Genomic DNA, 21,345 nt, shown 5'->3' with positions numbered 1-21,345 from the left:
CCAGCCTCTCTCACTGAATTTACTTGGCATTATCTGTGGTGATTGGGATACTTCCACTCTGCTACTGCTCCTAGCAGTACCTGTGCCAGATTTGTGCCTGTGTGACTCTCATAAAGGGGAGTGTCTGTAGCACCGGACTTTGCATCTCCCACTCCTCTGTGGTGTGGTGAGTTCTCACAGTCACGTAGCTTTCCGTTGCCCTGGAGGGCCAACCGCATGTGGGGAGGTCAACAGCAGATGCCTTGGATAATTCATCAACAATTTAGATATTTTCCTGTTCGTAAAGATCTGGCACGATCTTCAAACTGAAGTGGGTGCGCCAGGGGGTTTCATAGCGTGGCTCAAGCACTTTCGCCATATTTTTAAACCCGTTGTTTTCCACAACGGATTATGGCATCATGTCTGCAGCAATAAACATCCCAATAGATTTGGTGATGGCTGTAGTCCGGTCTGATTCTGCAGCAAAAGGGCTGCTTATCTGCCGCGGTGAGAAGTTGTTGTCTCTTGGCTGAGTTGGCTCCCATCACTGACACACCAGGATGATGACTCTTTAAATGTGTGGCTATGCTCAATGTATTTCCATGATCATACGGCTTTGTTGTGGCACAATGCCTGCAGAATGCCTACACACCGTAATGGTGTTGTCCACCCCCCCTTCCTCCTGTCATCATATTTGACAGGGAAGCCAAAATGCTTCCATTTAAACTGTATTTCACACTATAATATAATAATAATATAATAATAATACACTATGATGGTTAAACTTTGCAATTGATCTGCGGTTCATATGCGTGCCGAACCGTGGGGGGGTGATCCGTCAACTGCAATCCATTACACCACTATTCAATTCAAATGGGCTTTTTAACCAATCTTTGTGCGTCACAAACAATTTGCATTTCAATTGCCCTTTCTATCAGTACCACACATTATTGTTGACGTACGTAGTACAGAAGGAGCCTTTTCCTTCTCTGCTCCCTCGCGTATGTCTTAGTCTGGGCACATCATCACACAGTGAGTGGTGACGTAACCCTACACACTGTACTGACTATGAGCAAAACTTCCTTGGCCTGGAAGTTATCAAGGTTCTCTCTCTCTCTCTGTCTGTGTGTGTGTGTGTGTGTGTGTGTGTGTGTGTGTGTGTGTGTGTGTGTGTGTGTGTGTGTGTGTGTGTGTGTGTGTGTGTCGAATACAACAGGTTACAGTGAAATGCTTACTTACAAGCCCTAAACCAACAATGCAGTTTTAAGTAAAATACCTAAGAAGAAATAAAAGTAACAAATAATTAAAGAGCAGCAGTAAATGTGTGCGTGTTTGTACGAATGTGAAGTGGGTCACAGCCCCAGCGGGTGGTTGAGGGGGGCACACCCGCCCAGCAGGGAGGCCTCATTAGGGAGCTGTTTTTTAAGGCTTGGAGGGAGCGGGCGCAGCACGTGGGTGCCATCAGCACTCTCACCGGAGCACAACACATACTCTCTCTCCCAGATCTAGAATGAAAAGCCGTGACTTTGTGTGACTGGTCGACAGAAAGAGGGGAACAACGTTATGCAAAAGCAGACCTGAAAAAGCCGACTCTTTGACTTCTCTCTGCTTTTCCAGGTCAGTTTTGCAGGTACAGTATGTTCCACGATTGTACGTCAAGTAGTTAGTCTGTATAAAGAATGTATTGTGTTACATCATACGGAAGACTTGTACTGTTATGTATCATATGTCGGATCATAGTTTGTGACCTCGTCAATATGAACGTTATGTGTCATCTACACAGAATCCGGGGGGGGCGTGGTAGCTTGGGATAGGGGTGAATGCATGGGGGTGGGGTTACCATTTTTAGGGTACAACAGTTTCCTACCAGTGATGTATGTGTAGATGTGGCAAGCAGCCATTTTGAGTGCTTCAGTGTAGTGTACCTGGCTCTCCGTTTTGGAGGGGAGCCCAATAGCTCTCCCACTGAGCTCCATCAGGTCATTTGATTATCAAACTATTATTACAATATTAAAATCCAATCCCGTTTATATGATTACAATGGCTGTGTGTATCTCCAGCACCTTGTTAGCCACCTGCTTGTGTTTCTTCAGCCATTTAAAATGCAGGTAAGGAACCCCCCTGTGTGTTAGCGAACCTCCCTCTCATCGCTTTGCAGCTGAGGGAATAAAGAAGCCAGCGGGAAGGGCGGCGGTGATTTGCGGGAAAAAAAATCCAATAAAGCTTCACGCTTCGCCTCGAGATAAACGATAGGACTGTTTTGTTCCCGTGGACGGACCCCTACCATCCTCCTCACCGTTAGCACCCCCTAGCTCCAGGCCTGGCAGGGGAGCGAGGGTGTGGGTTGAGGGTTAGCGGGCTCTGGTGACCCACCTCCAGCTAGCTGCTAAGCTAGCACTGTTGACATTAGAAAGGTCAGGTTTGCCCCATACTAAATTCCACACCATTGTTAGCATCTCAATGACGCTCGCTATTAGCCTAGCTGGTGCTCGTTTTAAATGGAAGAGAAGGGATTGACTGAAACAAATGAAGTATGCTAATGTTTTAGCTGTGAGTATAATAGTCTCCTGACACTGACTGACATTGCTTCACTCCACTGTCGAGATGACATTACAGTGAATCCTGCCTTATTAAGACTCACTTTCTAATAAAACGTATCTGAGATGACACTGCTTCACGGACGGGAACATCATCGCTCTCTCACTTTCTATCTCTCTCTCTCTCCATCTTTTCTTTCTCTCTCACTGTTTCTCATCTCCCCCTTTATTTCCCTCCCTGCCCTTCATCTTGCTCCCCCTTTCTCTTCCTCTCACTCTTCTTTTTCCCTGCCTCTTCACCACCTCTACTCTCTCTGTCGATCTGTGCTGTATAATTACCCCTGTCAGGAAGTGGCGTGGTTGTGACATGACGGCGGGGAGCCACGATGGATGTTGCCCTGGGCGGACAGGCAGGAGGAAGAGACTTCACTGGGAGGAGCTCCCAGACCGCCTTCACCAAATGTCACCTCACACTAAGGTGTGAGAGATGGGGAGACAGGGGAGAAAGGAACTGAGAGGGAAGCATGGTGACGAACAATGCACCCTGAGGGGCCTGTCTGGAGTTGTGACCCTCCAGAGCTCTAGATACGATGGGGTGACCCTTTGGAACCAGGAAGAGTCTTGTGGGACCCCATGTCCCTGTTATCTCATGCAAAGTCTGTTTTGAGAGTCCTGCTATTAGACAGTGTTGCAGCAGAGGGGTGTGTGAACCAGGGGCAGATGAATCTCCCCCCTGCTTCCTGTGTATGGAAGCTGGGTGATGTGTTTAAGCCACTACAGCAGAAAAATAGCCTTTCTCGCCCTCTTTCTACTCGCAGCAGTTACCACGACTAAAAAAGAGATGGTCTCACTGTGCCCTGACAAAGAGGGATAGATTCTCCCTGTAGGGAATTACATGTTGGATAGTAAAGATTTGGTACCCTGCATCTCCCTGTGGTGCTGCTGTACTAAAAGCTAACTATAATTTACCCAATGGCAGGCAGCCTGAGGCGGTGTGTGTGTGGGTGCGTAGTGAGTGTGTGTGTGTGTATAATCAGAACCGAGAAGCTGTAGCAGAGGGAGCTATCTTTAGCCCTCGTCCCCTCTGTTCTGTCTCTACTCCCCCTCCTCTCGTCCCTCTTTCCCCCTTCTCCTCTCGTTCTGTCTGACAGTACGGACCACCTGCAGAGCCACGCGCACAACGATCAGCAGCAGACCATCCCATGCCAAAGAGACTGCACCCCCTACCTTACCAAACCTGGGGCTTGTTCCTGCTCACATTTACATCAATTACATTTAGGTCATTTAGCAGACGCTCTTATCCAGAGCGACTTACAAATTGGTGCATACACCTTATGACATCCAGTGGAACAGCCACTTACAATAGTGCATCTAAATCTTTTTAGGGGGGTGAGAAGGATTACTTACCCTATCCTAGGTATTCCTTGAAGAGGTGGGGTTTCAGGTGTCTCCGGAAGGTGGTGATTGACTCCGCTGTCCTGGCGTCGTGAGGGAGTTTGTTCCACCATTGGGGGGCCAGAGCAGCGAACAGTTTTACAGCAGGTGTGTGTGTGTGTGTGTGTGTGTGTGTGTGTGTGTGTGTGTGTGTGTGTGTGTGTGTGTGTGTGTGTGTGTGTGTGTGTGTGTGTGTGTGTGTGTGTGTTGATGCCTGTTTGTTCCTGTGAAGGTTGGCCAGAGGGCCCAAACGGACAGTGTATTTACTATTCCAACCTTCTTTAAGGTGAGATTATGTGTTCACTCTGAGTCTCTTGCACCACGCTCCTATTTCATGACTGGATGACCTTAGTATTCCTGTTGACACAGTGTGAAATGATTACACATGTAATCTGACCCAGTGGGCCACAGTGCCCTGGTGAGCTGCCCAGGTTTCATTGGAGTGGATTTGAGCGATGGTGGGTGGATGACTGGGTGGATGGATGGGTTTAATTTGATTGGATGGATGTGGAGTGGAAGGATGTGGAAGGAAGGATGGATGTGGAGTGGAAGGAAGGATGGATGTGGAGTGGAAGGAAGGAAGGATGGATGTGGAGTGGAAGGAAGGATGGATGGATGTGGAGTGGAAGGAAGGAAGGATGGATGTGGAGTGGAAGGAAGGAAGGATGGATGTGGAGTGGAAGGAAGGAAGGATGGATGTGGAGTGGAAGGAAGGATGGATGTGGAGTGGAAGGAAGGAAGGATGGATGTGGAGTGGAAGGAAGGAAGGATGGATGTGGAGTGGAAGGAAGGAAGGATGGATGTGGAGTGGAAGGAAGGAAGGATGGATGTGGAGAGGAAGGAAGGAAGGAAGGAAGGAAGGAAGGAAGGAAGGAAGGAAGGAAGGAAGGAAGGAAGGAAGGAAGGATGTATGTGGAGTGGAAGGAAGGAAGGAAGGAAGGATGTATGTGGAGTGGAAGGAAGGAAGGATGTATGTGGAGTGGAAGGAAGGAAGGATGTATGTGGAGTGGAAGGAAGGAAGGATGTATGTGGAGTGGAAGGATGGATGTATGTGGAGTGGAAGGATGGATGGATGTGGAGTGGAAGGATGGATGGATGTGGAGTGGAAGGATGGATGGATGTGGAGTGGAAGGATGGATGGATGTGGAGTGGAAGGATGGATGGATGTGGAGTGGAAGGATGGATGGATGTGGAGTGGAAGGATGGATGGATGTGGAGTGGAAGGATGGATGGATGTGGAGTGGAAGGATGGATGGATGTGGAGTGGAAGGATGGATGGATGTGGAGTGGAAGGATGGATGGATGTGGAGTGGAAGGAAGGATGGATGGATGTGGAAGGATGTGGAGTGGAGTGGAAGGATGTGGAGTGGAAGGATGGATGGATGTGGAGTGGAAGGATGGATGGATGGATGTGGAGTGGAAGGAAGGAAGGATGGATGTGGAAGGATGTGGAGTGGAAGGATGTGGAGTGGAAGGATGGATGGATGTGGAGTGGAAGGATGGTTGGATGTGGAGTAGAGCGGAGGGATGGATGTGGAGTGGAAGGATGGATGGATGGATGTGGAGTGGAAGGAAGGAAGGATGGAAGGATGGATGGATGGATGTGGAGTGGAAGGATGGATGGATGGATGTGGAGTGGAAGGATGGATGGATGGATGTGGAGTGGAAGGAAGGAAGGATGGAAGGATGGATGGATGGATGTGGAGTGGAAGGATGGATGGATGGATGTGGAGTGGAAGGATGGATGGATGGATGTGGAGTGGAAGGATGGATGGATGTGGAGTAGAGCGGAGGTATGGATGTGGAGTAGAGCGGAGGGATGGATGTGGAGTGGAAGGATGGATGGATGTGGAGTGGAAGGAAGGATGGATGGATGTGGAGTGGAAGGATGGATGGATGTGGAGTAGAGCGGAGGTATGGATGTGGAGTAGAGCGGAGGGATGGATTGCTGGATTAAGAAAGGGAGAGAGGGAGGAAGCAGCCTTGGGGTAGACAGACATTGGGTTAGCTGTTCATCATCAATGTCCTTTGGGGGAAATTCAAACATAGAAATAGTATATCTATATTGCTTGAAAAAAAAAAAAAGAATCCAAAATGGTCTCATGATCTATAGAAAGAGTATGTCTTTTAGAATTACCCCAAAGGACATTAATGTTGAGCAACTGACCCAACGTTAGCACATCTCATTTTCAAACCCTCATACGGTACATTACAAGTACATTCTCAACGCAAACACTCCTTGAAATTCCTTTTGTGAGTTCACTTGAAATTGCACTCAATATCCAACAACTCCCATTCTGACATTGCAATGCACGTTTGATTTCCATTCAAATCTAATTTCTATTGGCTCCAGCACTACTTCTTGCCCAGGGCCATGTTCTGAGTGTTGTTTAGGTCCTCCAGTGGAAAAGTGTGTGGGCGTGATTGGATTGTAATGCAGTGTTGTGAGTGAGTGGGGATGATAGTACATGCCGATAGCAGTCTTAGAGGACCTCCCCTAATTGGCCTAGAGTGGAGGTTGGTCACCCTTGACTCCTAGTAAGAGCCCTAATGATTGGATGAGACTGCAGTTACCTGCTCAGAGGAGCCAGATTGATTACAGAGATGGAATGGGGATGGAAAGAGAGCAAACACTTGAATGACTGATATCCTACTCTGGCCCAAAATGACCCACCAAACACACCATTATTGTCTCTGTCTCTCTGTCTCTCTCTCTCCCTTCTTCCCTTTCTCTTTCCATCTATCATTGTATCTCTCCCTATCTTTATTTTCCACTGCTGTCTCTTATGCGAGGGGATGGGGGATATATTATTGAATGTGCTTACTGGTAGACCTACAGTAGAAGACTCCTACTGCTCCAGACTCCATTGATGTTGGAAAGACCTTTGATCTAAAGTGAATAGAACATAACAGCCACCCCACTTTATCAGGTATTTCAAAGGACGGATTGGCTGCTTGTCAAACTGGGTACGTCTCTAATGGTACCCTATTCCCATTTTACTGCCCTACTTTTGAGTCAACTCTGGTCAAAAGTAGTGGACTACATAGGGAATAGGGCGCCATTTGGGACACTGCCGCTGCCTTCCGACTGGAACGGATCGATGATGCGCTCAATGGGCAACACACAACCCCTGGTGACCGGATCAACACTCTTTACAATGGCCCTGGTCTGTTAGCGCTACCGCTAACCGCGTCTGCCTCAGGTTTGCACAGAGGTTCGCGCACAATGCTAGCCTCGCAAAGCCTCCCCGTTGGCATAGATCGAGGGTCTTTGGGTCTTTTAAGAAGGGCACACGGTAGCCGGCTAGCCCCGGAGCTGACGACAGCAGCTGCTACCAACAGCCACACCGCTGACAGATGAGCTCTGTCGAGGGGAGAGTTAGTGAATGGATCATGGTATTTATATATTGCTATCACGGTCATGGTCAGTGATTCCACAGCTTACGGGACCGCCAATCAACTAGCTGTAAAGGAGGGGTGAGTGGAGGGGAACATGGAGGGCTTGGTGGAAGTGTGGTTTGTTTTGGAAGAGTCTCTATGAATGGAAGCATCTGATTTATGCCATTCTATTTTATACCCTTTAGTTTAGTTTGAAGTATTCTTCTTCTTGTTGTATGATGTGTAATGTGTGTAATGTGAACAAGACCATTTTCAGTCTTAAGTTGACAATAACATTCTAGTAAGCTCCTCAAGTCATGAACCTCCTCATCCAGGCATGTTGAATGTATCACTAATGTACAGTATTTAGTGAAAAATTGGAAGATCCCAACCGACCCCAGCAGACTTGCTGACATCAACTGAGGCCCCACCCGCCCCCCTTTTTTGGGGGGATGCCCTGCTGCACCGCCCCGGCAGATGGATAATTAACCAGCGCTGGTTGGCGATGGCAGTGCTAATTAAGCTGCGCTAATTAGGAAACGCTAAGAGAGGAAGTGCATGAGGCCTGCTAATTAGCGACTGGTTCCGACAGTGTGGCGGTGGCGGCGTTGGTTTTCATCTACCTCCCCTCTCGGCCTCGACAGCCGTTTGATCAACTAAGGCCCTCGACTCTTTTTGATCTGCGATTCAATGCCACAGATAGCCCCGCTCATCAGTCACCACACACAGCCGACGATGAAAGCCGATACCTCTCATCCAGCAAGCTAGAAACTACACACACCGACACATTTCCCAGAAGAATGCCCCTCATTCTAGCTGCAAATAAAGCTATAGAGAAGAAGAGGGTTAAAAACACTGGTATACATGAGAATCAGAGAAATGGTACACTTAGAAAAAAGGGTTCTTATTAAAGGGTTCTTTAGCTGGTCCCATAGGAGAACCCGTTTTGGGTCCAGGTAAAGCCCTTTTTGGTTCCAGGTAGACATTTTTGGGGTACAATGTAGAATCCTCTGGGGAAAAGGGGTTCTACCTGGATCCAAAAATTGTTCTTCAAAGGGTTCTCCTATTGGGACAGCCGAAGAACCCTTTTTAGGTTCCAGATAGCACCTTTTTTTCCCCAAGAGTGTATGGGAAGAGCCATGGTTCACACAGGATATAGTTGTGGAGATTGACATCTCATATAGGATCAAACATATTGATGTTTTGCCTGTATTTCTCCCAGAGGTCTCTCCTTGCTTACTGCATGGAAAAATAACCTGAAAAAAGAGCTTTCCCCAGAATGGTGTGTGAGACATTGATCCATTCATGAAATAAATGGGCTTATGTCTTTGACAAGTGGCCCTTTAAAATACAGCTCAATTTATCCCTGCAGCCTAGTGACTAGCAGCTTGGTGCACCTAGTACAGTGCCATAATATTTTGGTAAGGTTACTGCATGGGGGAGAGCGCTTAATAGGTAAGTGTAATGACATTTTAATCACGTGTTTGTGCTTCATAGGAAACTGTGTATTTATATTTGAATCACATGTTTGTGCTTCGTAGGTGACAGTGTATTGACATTTTAATTACGTTTGTGCTTTGTAGGTAAGTTTAATGACATTTGTGCTTTGTAGGTGACAGTGTATTGGAATTTTAATTACGTTTGTGCTTTGTAGGTAAGTGTATTGGCATTTTAATCACGTTTGTGCTTCGTAGGTGACAGTGTATTGGCATTTTAATGACATTTGTGCTTTGTAGCTAACAGTGTATTGGAATTTTAATGACATTTGTGCTTCGTAGGTGACAGTGTATTGTCATTGTAATCAAGGCCGTGCTTCGTAGGTGACAGTGTATTGACATTTTAATCACATGTTTTTATGAATATATAAGAATAAAGCCATGTAGCTGTAGGCTAGAACTGTAGGCCTGCTACTGCACAACAGACGTGTCTTTACTGCACAGAGATGAACAGAGTGAAGAAGAAAATGGACAACCATGTTGTTTATTAAAAAAATTAAAGACCTTCTGATGTGATCAGATGTTTTTCCACTGTTGATTGCCTGCATTTTAAATCATTTTTTTTGCCTCCTGGGTCTTTGGCCTATTCAGTATGACCAAGTCATTTTTATCAATGCGTCACCATCATCATCTGGAGGTTGTGTTTGTATGTACTTTCATTTACCCTAAAAGAACGGACAATCACTGTTTTTAATCTTCACTATTACTCAAATTTTCTCCGATAGAGAGCGCTTTTTATTTCCTTATAGTAAATTGTCCGGAGATTGGCCCTCTCATCTTTGCAGCTTAACGGTAGACTCAGCGGGATAACGTTGCCATGAGCAGCACCGTAGATATTGCGATGAGCGAGATGCAAGACAGTCACACACACACACAGCATCTGCGCATTTGCACAGACTCCCTTCACGTAGTCACAGTGTGGTAGCAACCGGACCGAAACGGCGGAGAAGTTTAGCTTCGCGCTTCAACGCTCTTAGTTGACACACTACTGCTGTTTTACTTTGTACATCAACGCCATATTGCAGAGTCTACCTTTTAAGTACTCTTTGATTGTCTATATAAGCCATGAAATGTTAATATACTCTTATAGCTGCTCTGGTTCCTCTATTAGATTTTTTTCCATAGTAGCTACAGTACCTTCAGAAAGTATTCACTCCCTGTGACTTATTTCACATTGTGTTGTGTTACCGCCTGAATTCAAAATGGATGAAATAGATGTTTTTCTCTCACCCATCTTTTATTATTTATTACAACAGAAATACAGAAATGTAGCATTTACACAAGTATTCACACCCCTGAGTCGATATTTGTTAGAATGACCTTTGGCAGTGATTACAGCTGTGCGTCTTTCTGGATAAATCCTGTAAGAGCTTTGCACGGCTGGATTGTACAATATTTTCACATTAGATAAAAAAAATCTTCAAGCTCTGTCAAGTTGGTTGTTGATCATCGCTAGACAGCCATTTTCAAGATGATTTTATGTCAAAACAGTAACTATGCCACTCAGTCGTCTTGGTAAGCAACTCCAGTGTATATTTGGCCTTGTGTTTTAGGTTATTTTCCTGCTGAAAGGTCCATTTGTCTCCCAGTGTCTGTTGGAAAGCAGACTGAACCAGGTTTTTCTCTAGGATTTTGCCTGTGCTTGGCTCTATTTTGTTTATTTTCATCCCAAAAAACGACAGTACCTAGTCCTTGCCGATGACAAGCATACCCATAACAGTGCAGCCACCACCATGCTTGAAAATATGAAGAGTGGTACTCAGTGATGATGTTAGATTTTCCCCAAACATTTTCCCCCTTTGTATTTTTTTTGCCTCTACCTCCCTTATCTCACCTCATTTGCTCACATTGTATATAGACTTATTTTTTCTACTGTATTATTGACTGTATGTTTGTTTACTCCATGTGTAACTCTGTTGTTGTATGTGTCGAACTGCTTTGCTTTACCTTGGCCAGGTCGTTCTTCGTTTGTTGAAAGAGAGTCGGACCGAAATGCAGCGTGGTGGTTACTCATGTCTTTAATGAAGAAAGCGATACATGAAATAACTATTACAAAATACAAAACAACAAACGGAACGTGAAACCTAATTACAGCCTATCTGGTGAAACTACACAGAGACAGGAACAATCACCCACGAAATACAAAGCGAAACCAGGCTACCTAAATACGGTTCCCAATCAGAGACTACGAGAATCACCTGACTCTGAGAACCGCCTCAGGCAGCCAAGCCTATACAACACCCCTAATCAGCCGCGATCCCAAATACTACAAACCCCAATACGAAAATACAATAATTTAAACCCATGTCACACCCTGGCCTGACCAAATATATAACGAAAACACAAAATACAATGACCAAGGCGTGACAGAACAAAGCCCCCCCCCCCTAAGGTGCGGACTCCCGGACGCACCTCAAAACCATAGGGAGGGTCCGGGTGGGCGTCTGTCCATGGTGGCGGTTCCGGCTCGGGACGTGGACCCCACTCCATTAAAGTCATAGTTCCTCCCCTTCGCGTCCTGGGATAATCCACCCTCGCCGCCGACCATGGCCTAATAGTCCTCACCCAGAACCCCACGGGACTGAGGGGCAGCTCGGGACTGAGGGGCAGCTCGGGACTGAGGGGCAGCTCGGGACTGAGGGGCAGCTCGGGACTGAGGGGCAGCTCGGGACTGAGGGGCAGCTCGGGACTGAGGGGCAGCTCGGGACTGAGGGGCAGCTCGGGACTGAGGGGCAGCTCGGGACTGAGATGAAGCTCGGGACTGAGATGAAGCTCGGGACTGAGATGAAGCTCGGGACTGAGATGAAGCTCGGGACTGAGATGAAGCTCGGGACTGAGATGAAGCTCAGGCAGGTAGTAGGCTCCGGTAGATCCTGGCTGGCTGGCGGATCTGGAAGATTCTGGTTGGCTGGCAGATCTGGAAGAGACTGGTTGGCTGGCGGATCTGGAAGAGACTGGTTGGCTGGCGGATCTGGAAGAGACTGGTTGACTGGCGGATCTGGAAGAGACTGGTTGACTGGCGGATCTGGAAGAGACTGGTTGACTGGCGGATCTGGAAGAGACTGGTTGACTGGCGGATCTGGAAGAGACTGGTTGACTGGCGGATCTGGAAGAGACTGGTTGACTGGCGGATCTGGAAGAGACTGGTTGACTTGCGGATCTAGCTGCTCTATGCAGACTGACAGCTCTGGCTGCTTCGAACAGACTGACAGCTTTGACTGCTCCATGCAGACTGACAGCTCTGACTGCTCCATGCAGGCTGGCAGCACCTTGCAGACTGGCAGCTCCTTGCAGACTAGCAGCTCGTTGCAGACTGGCAGCTCTGCCTGCTTCATGCAGACTGGCAGCTCTGCCTGCTTCATGCAGACTGGCAGCTCTGCCTGCTTCATGCAGACTGGCAGCTCTGCCTGCTCCATGCAGACTGGCAGCTCTGCCTGCTCCATGCAGACTGGCAGCTCTGCCTGCTCCATGCAGACTGGCAGCTCTGCCTGCTCCATGCAGACTGGCAGCTCTGACTGCTCCATGCAGACTGGCAGCTCTGACTGCTCCATGCAGACTGGCAGCTCTGACTGCTCCATGCAGGCTGGCAGCTCTGACTCCTCCATGCAGGCTGACAGCTCTGACTGCTCCATGCAGGCTGACAGCTCTGACTGCTCCATGCAGGCTGACAGCTCTGACTGCTCCATGCAGGCTGACAGCTCTGACTGCTCCATGCAGGCTGACAGCTCTGACTGCTCCATGCAGGCTGACAGCTCTGACTGCTCCATGCAGGCTGACAGCTCTGACTGCTCCATGCAGGCTGGCAGCTCCTTGCAGACTGGCAGCTCTGGCTGTTTTATGCAGACTGACATCTCTGGCTGCTTCATACAGACTGACAGCACCTTGCAGACTGACAGCTCCCTGCAGACTGACAGCTCAGGCTGCTCCGAACAGGCAGGAGGCTCCGGCAGCGCTGTAGAGAAGGAAGGCTCTGATAGCGCTGAACAGGCGGGAGACTCCGACAGCGCAGGAGGGAAGGAAGGCTCTGGCTGTGCTGAACAGGCGAGGCGCACAGAAGGCCTGGTGCGTGGTGCTGGAACTGGTGCTACAGGATCGAGGACACGCACAGGAAGCCTGGTGTGGGGAGCTGCTACCAGAGGACTGATGTGTGAAGGTGGTACAGGATGGACTGGACAGTGAAAAGGGAACTGGAGAGCCTGAGAGCAGGACTGGCACAGGATGTGCAAGGCTAGGTAGGTACACAGGAGGCCTGGTGCGTGAGGCTGGCACATTTTTCACCAGCCGACTAACACGCACCTCAGGACGAGTATGGAGCGCTGACCCAGGTGCCATTAAATCCCGACACGCTCCGTCGGACGAATCTTGTACCTAAAGCACCAAGCTAGCAACTCCCTCATTATTCTCCACTCCACCTTCCCCATTAACTCCTTCACAGTCTCTGCTTCGCTCCCCTCTAACACCGGCTCTGGTTCAGGTCTCCTCCTTGGCTCCTCACGATAAACAAGGAGAGTTGGCTCTGGATAGACCGGACCGTGCAGGCGCACTGGAGCTCTTGAGCACCGAGCCTGCCCAACCTTACCTGGCTCGATGCCCACTCTAGCCCGGCCAATACGAAGGGCTGGTATTTGCCGCACCGGGCTATGCACCCGCACTGGAAACACTGTGCGCTCCATAGCATAACACGGTGCCTGCCCGGTCTCTCTAGCCCCCGATAAGCACAGGGAGTTTGCGCAGGTCATACTCTCTTTGAGCCCCCCCCAATAATTTTTTGGGGCTGCTTTTCGAGCTTCCTTGCCAACCGTGTTCCCTCGTATTGTCGACTCCTATCTCCGGCTGCCTCTGCTCTCTCTGCGTCGGCCGCCCACCTGTCTATTTCTTCCCACGTCGTATACTCCATGCCATTGCTGTCCATAACATACTCCTTTTTCTGCTCCTGCTGTCGCTGCCTGTAACCACAGTCTGTATGTGGTGGGTGAAACCTAATTACAGCCTATCTGGTGAAACTACACAGAGACTGGAACAATCACCCACAAAATACAAAGCGAAACCAGGCTACCTAAATAAGGTTCCCAATCAGAGACAACGAGAATCACCTGACTCTGATTGAGAACCGCCTCAGGCAGCCAAGCCTATACAACACCCCTAATCAGCCGCGATCCCAAATACTATAAACCCCAATACGAAAATACAATAACTTAAACCCATGTCACACCCTGGCCTGACCAAATATATAACGAAAACACAAAATACAATGACCAAGGCGTGACACCAGGTCGCAATTGAAAATGAGAACTTGTTCTCAACTTGCCTACCTGGTTAAATAAAGGTGAAATAAAAAATAAAATACAAAAAAGTATTCAGGACATAAAGTTGATTTATTTGCCACATTTCTTGCAGTTTGACTTGTTAAGCAAGTGTTTACACCTGGACTTATTTTGGCTTGCCATAACAAAGGGATTGAATACTTATTGACTTAAAATGTCTACAAACAGAATTCCACTTTGACATTGTGGGTTATTCTGTGTAGGCCAGTGACACAAAATCTCAATTTAATCAATTTTAATCTCCCCATGTAACACAACAAAATGCGGGAAAAGTCAAGGTGTGTGAGTACTTTTTGTATACCAGAACATGGCTTAGCTTAGAATCGGGTGTGTTATAATGTTAGGTCTGGTCCAAAAGCATGCATACCCATATGTTCCCCAGGATGAGTGTAGGCATAATGGGTTTGATGATCCCAGCTCACTGTGTCTCATTACTAGATTATGTAATGCTGTCACCTACCTCTGTGCTCCACACACACACACACACACACACACACACACACACACACACACACACACACACACACACACACACACACACACACACACACGCACAACTTAATTGCCTGGTTGGTCCGGGTCGCGCCCACACTTCTCTCCAGCCACTCTCATTAACTTGCGGAGGAGAGGACCACTATGTCCAAGAGCAAACCAGGCACCGATTTGCTAAAAAGAAAAACACTAAGTTAGCATGCAAATTTATTTTTAATATTTGTTTTTCATTAATGTGTTTGTGCGATATAATCACGAGTAGCCATCGGTTGCAGCCATAGATAGATTTTGCCTATCAATCTAAATTAAGAATCAATTTGTCCGCTACTTTGCCCAGCCAAGATCCATGCTGATGTTGTTACTCCATCTAGCTGTAATGACTATTCCCTGTACAAACCAGTCAATCATCTCCTATAACCCTGTAACCTGGTACCCCAGAATGCTACGCTAAATGCTACGCTAATGCAGGGTTTCCCAAACTCGACACAGCTGATTCAAATCATCAAAGCTGGATAATAAGTTGGTTATTTGAATCAACTTTGTAGTGCTAGGGCAAAAACCAAAACGTGCACCACCTGTGGTCCCGAGGACCGAGTTTGGGGAAACCCTTCGCTATAACGTAGCACAAGGTCTGACCTGAATGACCAAGGCCAAAGGCCCAATTAGATCCTAATGAGAGACAATCCACATTCCCCACCATCCTCTGGTCAGATGTACTCGTTTAGAGGTAATACTGTCACGGGGAATTGATAACACGCACCTGAATATCCACAATGAGGATTTAACAGTCTCTCCTTATAACTTTCCTCTAGGCATCCTGTGAAGTATCTTGTGAAGTGAAATCCTAACCCAGTCTGCAAGCGTTTTCTTTACCCATGCTAACCTACGTGACCAGAGATGAAAAACAATAGATAAAGTCCTCTACAGCTGAACTCTCCTCCCCTCCTCTTATTCGTTCCTTGGAAGGAGAGAACAAGGCAAGGGATGGAACACAAGTGGATAATCCTTCAGGATCAGATATGCGTGGGTGGACATGAGTAACTGCAGCTGGCGCGACAACCCTTTCTCTCTCTCTCTCTCTCTCTCTCTCTCTCTCTCTCTCTCTCTCTCTCTGCCTGCGTCTCTGTCTTGCTGTCTCTCTCGCTCTCTCTCTCCCTTCCTCTCCTTTTAACCAGACCGGTCTGCTTCGCCGAAAACACAGTGCGGACAGCTAATTAGGGGGTGTTTGCCGTGTGTGCGTGTGAGAGTGAGAAGCAGGAGACGACAATGCAATTAAAATACAAACACTCACTCAGACACTTTTATTCCGGGGCTTTAATGTATCATCCAACACGACAAGGGGATGGAGTGGGATGAAGGTGGGAAATTGAAGCGATTTTGAAAGGGGTGTGCGCCAAGGTGCCCAGTTAATTCCAACTGTCATGTGAGACAGCTTGGGAGCTGGAGAGATGAGACGCCGACCATACTGGTCCTCTATCGCAGGCGTTTTGCTGATATCGTTCATTGCAATAAGTAGCCTATACTAGAGAAATGTGAAGTTTGAAATGAAATAACGTTGCTAATATGTGCGGTTGTTAATAACGGGACAATTGATGGCTACAACCATCAAGGTAGTAGGAGTAGTTTAAAGGATCATTAAAACAACTGTGGTGCTCAGCTCTATTTGAGTGTACAAGAGTCCTCAGGCCAGACCAGGTGTCACTGTGCCACAAGGATAAATTACAGAGTGAATCACATCGTTACCTCCCTGCTTAGTTCTCGATCACCCATCAAAAAGACACATTGCAACGTTCCCTTTCTCTCCCTCTTCTTTCATTAAGTGTGTTCCCTTTTTGGCAGACAGTGTACGATTGTGTCTCAAGGAACTGAGGAGATATTTTTGGCTGCGTTTCCCGAGCTTCATTCAGCGGGAACATACATTTATCCCCACTTTCCTGGAAAAGAGAGCAGCGCTCCGAGAGGTTTCCAATTTTATAAACAGCCAGGTGTTCACATCAAATGGAATTCATTGCAAAGGGGTAGTCTGGATGGGGTTCTCAATGCAAATCCACTTAAAATTGAATTGAACTCTCTAAAAGAGGTTTATGGCTGAAATAGAGGGGGAAACACTGTTGAATGCATGGGCAGTATGAATGCTGAGTTTGAGTACTGAGGCATAGTCCTTGTCATGGCATATTGACAATTCAATTCAGGTGATGCTTCGGCTGTGAGTGAGTGACACACAGTTGGCATTATATTCCAATTGAGTATGGATTATGAGTAGGGAGTGTGATGCGTGCCGCTAATGAATATCCGATCAGATTTTCCGTTTTCCAAATGTGTACTTTCAATGTGCCATTTTTCATCAAATTAGTAACACGTGTACACACAAATGCAACTTTCAATGCACTCCCTTCCATGATGCTGATACGCTATTTACATCAGGCCTCCAACCACGTCACATAACAACTTGATCTGTTTGCTATGCTATTGCAATGCCATGATCCATCTGGCATCGCCTCTATCCAGCACAGGCTACAGAAAGAGATGACAACTCCCTACTGTATTTACATTTGTGCTTTGTTTCTTCAGGAGATTATGTGCAAGATAGGACATGCGACTTTACTTACCTTCTCCCATATTTGTCCAAGGTAGAGATTGTGCCACCTGTTTACTTTAGAAATTGCCCCAAAGGGAGATTCAGTCGAGCGATAGCTGGAATGGTGTCTCATCTATAAAACATTGCAGTATTGAAAAACGAAACTACCTGCGAGCAAGAAACTGAGTTCATAAATGTGACAGGCAAGCCAATGGAATTAGGTTGCGTTGAAACGAATGACTGCATCATTGAAGCAACTGACTGCAACGTGTAAACGTGAATGTTGTCACCATAGAGATCCTATTAAGTCCCTTAGTATTCGAATTCCTAATTCTACGGTTATAACATTACGCTTCAGAGTTTATAGGCATGCATTACACTTTCATATCATAGTTCAACAGCAAAGTAAGCTGTAAAATAGACATTTCCCTTTATAGGTTAATTATAAGTATTCAGACCCCTTGACTTTTTCCAGATTTTGTTCACTTTACAGCCTTAAAATTACATACACAATACCCCATAATGACAAAGTGAAAACCTGTTTTTAGAACATTTTAAACAGAAATACTTTATAGGTCCCACAGTTGACAGTGCATGTCAGAGCAAAAACTAAGCCATGAAGTTGAAGGAATTATCCGTAGCGCTCCGAGACAGGATTGTGTCGAGGCACAGATCTGGAGAAGGGCCTTGGTCAGGGAGGTAACCAAGAACCCGATGGTCATTCTGACAGAGCTCCAGAGTTCCTCTGTGGAGATGGGCGAATCTTACAGAAGGACAACCATCTCTGCCACACTCCACCAATCAGGCCTTTATGGTAAAAACCTGTTTTTGATTTCTCAAAAAGATTCATGAGGAAAGAAACAAACCATTTAATCCATTTTAAAATGAGGCTGTAACGTAACAAAATGTGGAAGAATTCAAGGGGTCAGAATTCTTTCCGAATGCACTGTAGATCACTTTCAAACCACATACTTAGGAGACCATTCCCTTTTTAGGGTAAGGGCTACCGTAGATTATTATGCTCCTGTTATACACACTGGACATGCCTTGGTAGTACCCAATTTGCTAATGACCATCAGGTCGCTAACGGCCTGGTACTCAGGGCTCTATTGGCCCTCTAACCACTCTGACATCACTGCAAATGCAATCAAAAATCACATCAAACATCCTCAAAGAAGAATCATGTTTTTAAAACTCACCTCACTGTGATTAATTTGAAGAAAGAAGTTCAACAGCAGGTTGAAAGTGAGTGTGAAGAGTGGTCATTGTGGAGGTTGTTTCAAAGCCTAACGCAACAAAATGGACAGTGCTTTCTAAGGTGATGATAAATTCAAAACACCCATATGTAGAATAGGGCTTATGCATGAACCCAATGATTGTGCTGTTATTCAATACATAGCCTATGCATGGCAGAAATACATCATAAACTGATATAAGATGTCTTTGGTGCATAAATTGGTCTAGTCTCTTCTTCAAAATTAAACAAATTTGAGTAATGGCCTTTGAGTGTGGGCTGTTTCATGCATACCGGATGGCCTGGTTAGACTACCTTATGCTAAACTCCAACATTTCTATCCACAAGTCTGGGTGAGAACGTATAGCGCTAGGCTCATTGAATGTGCAGGGCAATTTTGAATCGCCTAGTAATAGGGAATTTTAATAATTAATTGTGTGACACATTACCTTTTAGCGATACAGAATATCTCACCACCACTCATTTCCCTCTCCTCTTTCTCCTTTATTCATTTATCGAGCGTGCAGAGGTGCTGAAATATGTTTCGTTGCGAAATTATGTTACTATCGATGTTCCCGAACAGATTTCACTTGGTTTCCTGAGTTAAACACTGGGTAGCTGCAGGAACAAGGTTGGAGAGACCGTGGCATTCAGAGTTTGGGCGGATAATGGGCCACTCTAAATCAAAACGTGTTTTTACAAATGAGTAAAGACCAGATTAAATTGAGAATAGTCTGGTGGGTGAAAATATGATCACTTGATGAGAGGAACAGCGTGTGCAGCCTTGAGGCAAGGAACAGAGTGCAACTTTCTCAAATCATCAGTAGCCTGTAGTTGCATCATGCAGCCCATATTTAGATTTCTAAGAAATTCAAAGGTTTGTATCATTCATAACTAAAGTTGCCAAATAACTCTAAATCTAGCATTAGGTGCTAAATCTAGCACCTTTTCCCAAATGATCACTTTTGGAGCATCGCCAGATAACACACAGCAGGTCAACTCATATTCTGTTCTTCTGACATGCATTTTCTTCATATAATAACGTTTCTTTAGACCGAACTGAAATAAACTGTGGATTTATTGTGGTGGCGTATGTTCAATTGATTTATTATATTATTTTAAAAGTACATGTCGCAAAGGCGCACATCAGCAGCTTGTATGTGTTGAGGCCCGGAGATACTGAATGTGTTCATGCTAATTAACGGTCAATTACCGTGGGCCCGGCGCTCTTTTGCATGACCGTAACCGGCTGACACAGTTTCGTGACCGCCACAGCCTGTAGGTAATGAAATCGATTTTCTCCATGTCGAGCCCCATCTCATCCTCTGCCATATCACTATCTCATGATCTCTTTAATGCCGTTATCATCCACATCTCTTTGAACATCGTAATTGACTTCACTTCTATCTTTTTTTTATACGGTTTTATTTATTTATTTATTCCTGTTATTACACTCTGGGCAATAGATTTACAACAGATTTCATTTCCAGCGAAGCTCGGTACACACTGTTCTGACCGGCCCCTGTAGGACTATCTCTGTTATTTCTGACTTCCTGTTCTCGGTGGATATCGAAGTGAGTCCTTATGATAATTACAGCGATTTGACTATCCAAACTCCAGCCCGGACAAGGATCTGATGAGATGTTGCGTCTCGTAAAGCTGTACCGTTGGCCTGATTCTAAATAGGGGCTGTTGACCCCGCTATGTAAATATATGGTCACGTTTGATCTTGGACATATTATCCTATTTGATCTCAGAGGTATATTACATTGGCACTCGATGCTCTTTGGGCCTCAATAACGCTCCGGCCCTGGTCTGGGATCAGTTTCACAGCACACCTATCCAGGTGTTGCAGATGGCTGCTGGAGGGCTGTATACCGACTTCGTAGCTTTCCTTGACGATCCAGTGATCAGCAGGGAGAGATACTCATGTCAGAATATAATAAGGTGTCAGAAGTCTACTGTTTTGATACACACACACATGGCTCATTGTAGAGGGGAAACAAGGAAAATATACCCAACGCTCTGTGTCAGTCAACCGTGGCCTGCAAGTCTGAAGGATAGTGTCAAAGGTTGTTAAAATTACTACTCCTTTGAGCTCTTCGAGCTCTTCGTATCCTATCATGACTCATGTTGTCATGTTATACCAATGACCGGAGTAACCAATCATTCACTAAGGATTGTTTGGGTATTTTCTCCTTCGGAAAAGTAGTGTAGTAGGATGAAGTTGCCTCGAAGATCAGTTTTTTTTTTCTCCCTCCAATTGTTGAAGTTCCAGTTTGAGGAGTGAAAGCTGATCCTAGATCTGTGTCTAAGGCCAACTTCTACTCTGAACACCCGGGGTACTGACGTCAGTTCATACATGTTATTTTATAATGATATACATTACTAGAACATGTCTACAACTCTAGTGAAACCCCAAGTCAACCACGGTGTATAATATCTATCCTTGACTTTTCTGACATCATCTGCAAGTCATCCAATCAGTTTCTCACCTACTCTCTTTGAAGCAGATTGATATACTGTGATTCTCCATTAAAACCATTTTTCCCCCACAATGTATACCAAATCGTTAATAGTGTATAAGACTGATTTAAAATGCACCAGCATCGCCTGGAGGACAGGGTTGTGTATTAGCCAGGTACTGAACTGATACATGAAGGCCATGGTCTGTTGCTCTTTGCCTCACACAAACCAATTACGGAGTGACACATTTTTGCCCAAAAGATGTAGACTGTTTTTGCTGCTATTACCAGTTCGGAATGTAATGTTGTGTACACTACTGCTGTTCCATTTCTTTGTTTGTCGCAGTACAGTGCCTTCAGAAACCCTTTAATAAATATTCAACCCCTTTATGTCAATCCTAAATCAATTTTCCAAATGTTCTTCCACT

At 46.1% G+C, this 21,345-nt stretch overlaps 1 protein-coding gene across 2 annotated transcripts in view; it reads left to right on the top strand.

Moving 5' to 3' along the window:
* Nucleotides 1-21,345, top strand: part of LOC118371476 (protein kinase C alpha type) — a 234,586-nt gene that overhangs the window by 111,522 nt on the left and 101,719 nt on the right. The window lies entirely within an intron of this gene.

This window comes from Oncorhynchus keta, chromosome 10 (assembly GCF_023373465.1).
Source record: "Oncorhynchus keta strain PuntledgeMale-10-30-2019 chromosome 10, Oket_V2, whole genome shotgun sequence".
NCBI classification, from domain to species: domain Eukaryota; kingdom Metazoa; phylum Chordata; class Actinopteri; order Salmoniformes; family Salmonidae; genus Oncorhynchus; species Oncorhynchus keta.
This window is presented reverse-complemented; position numbering and strand designations above follow the sequence as displayed.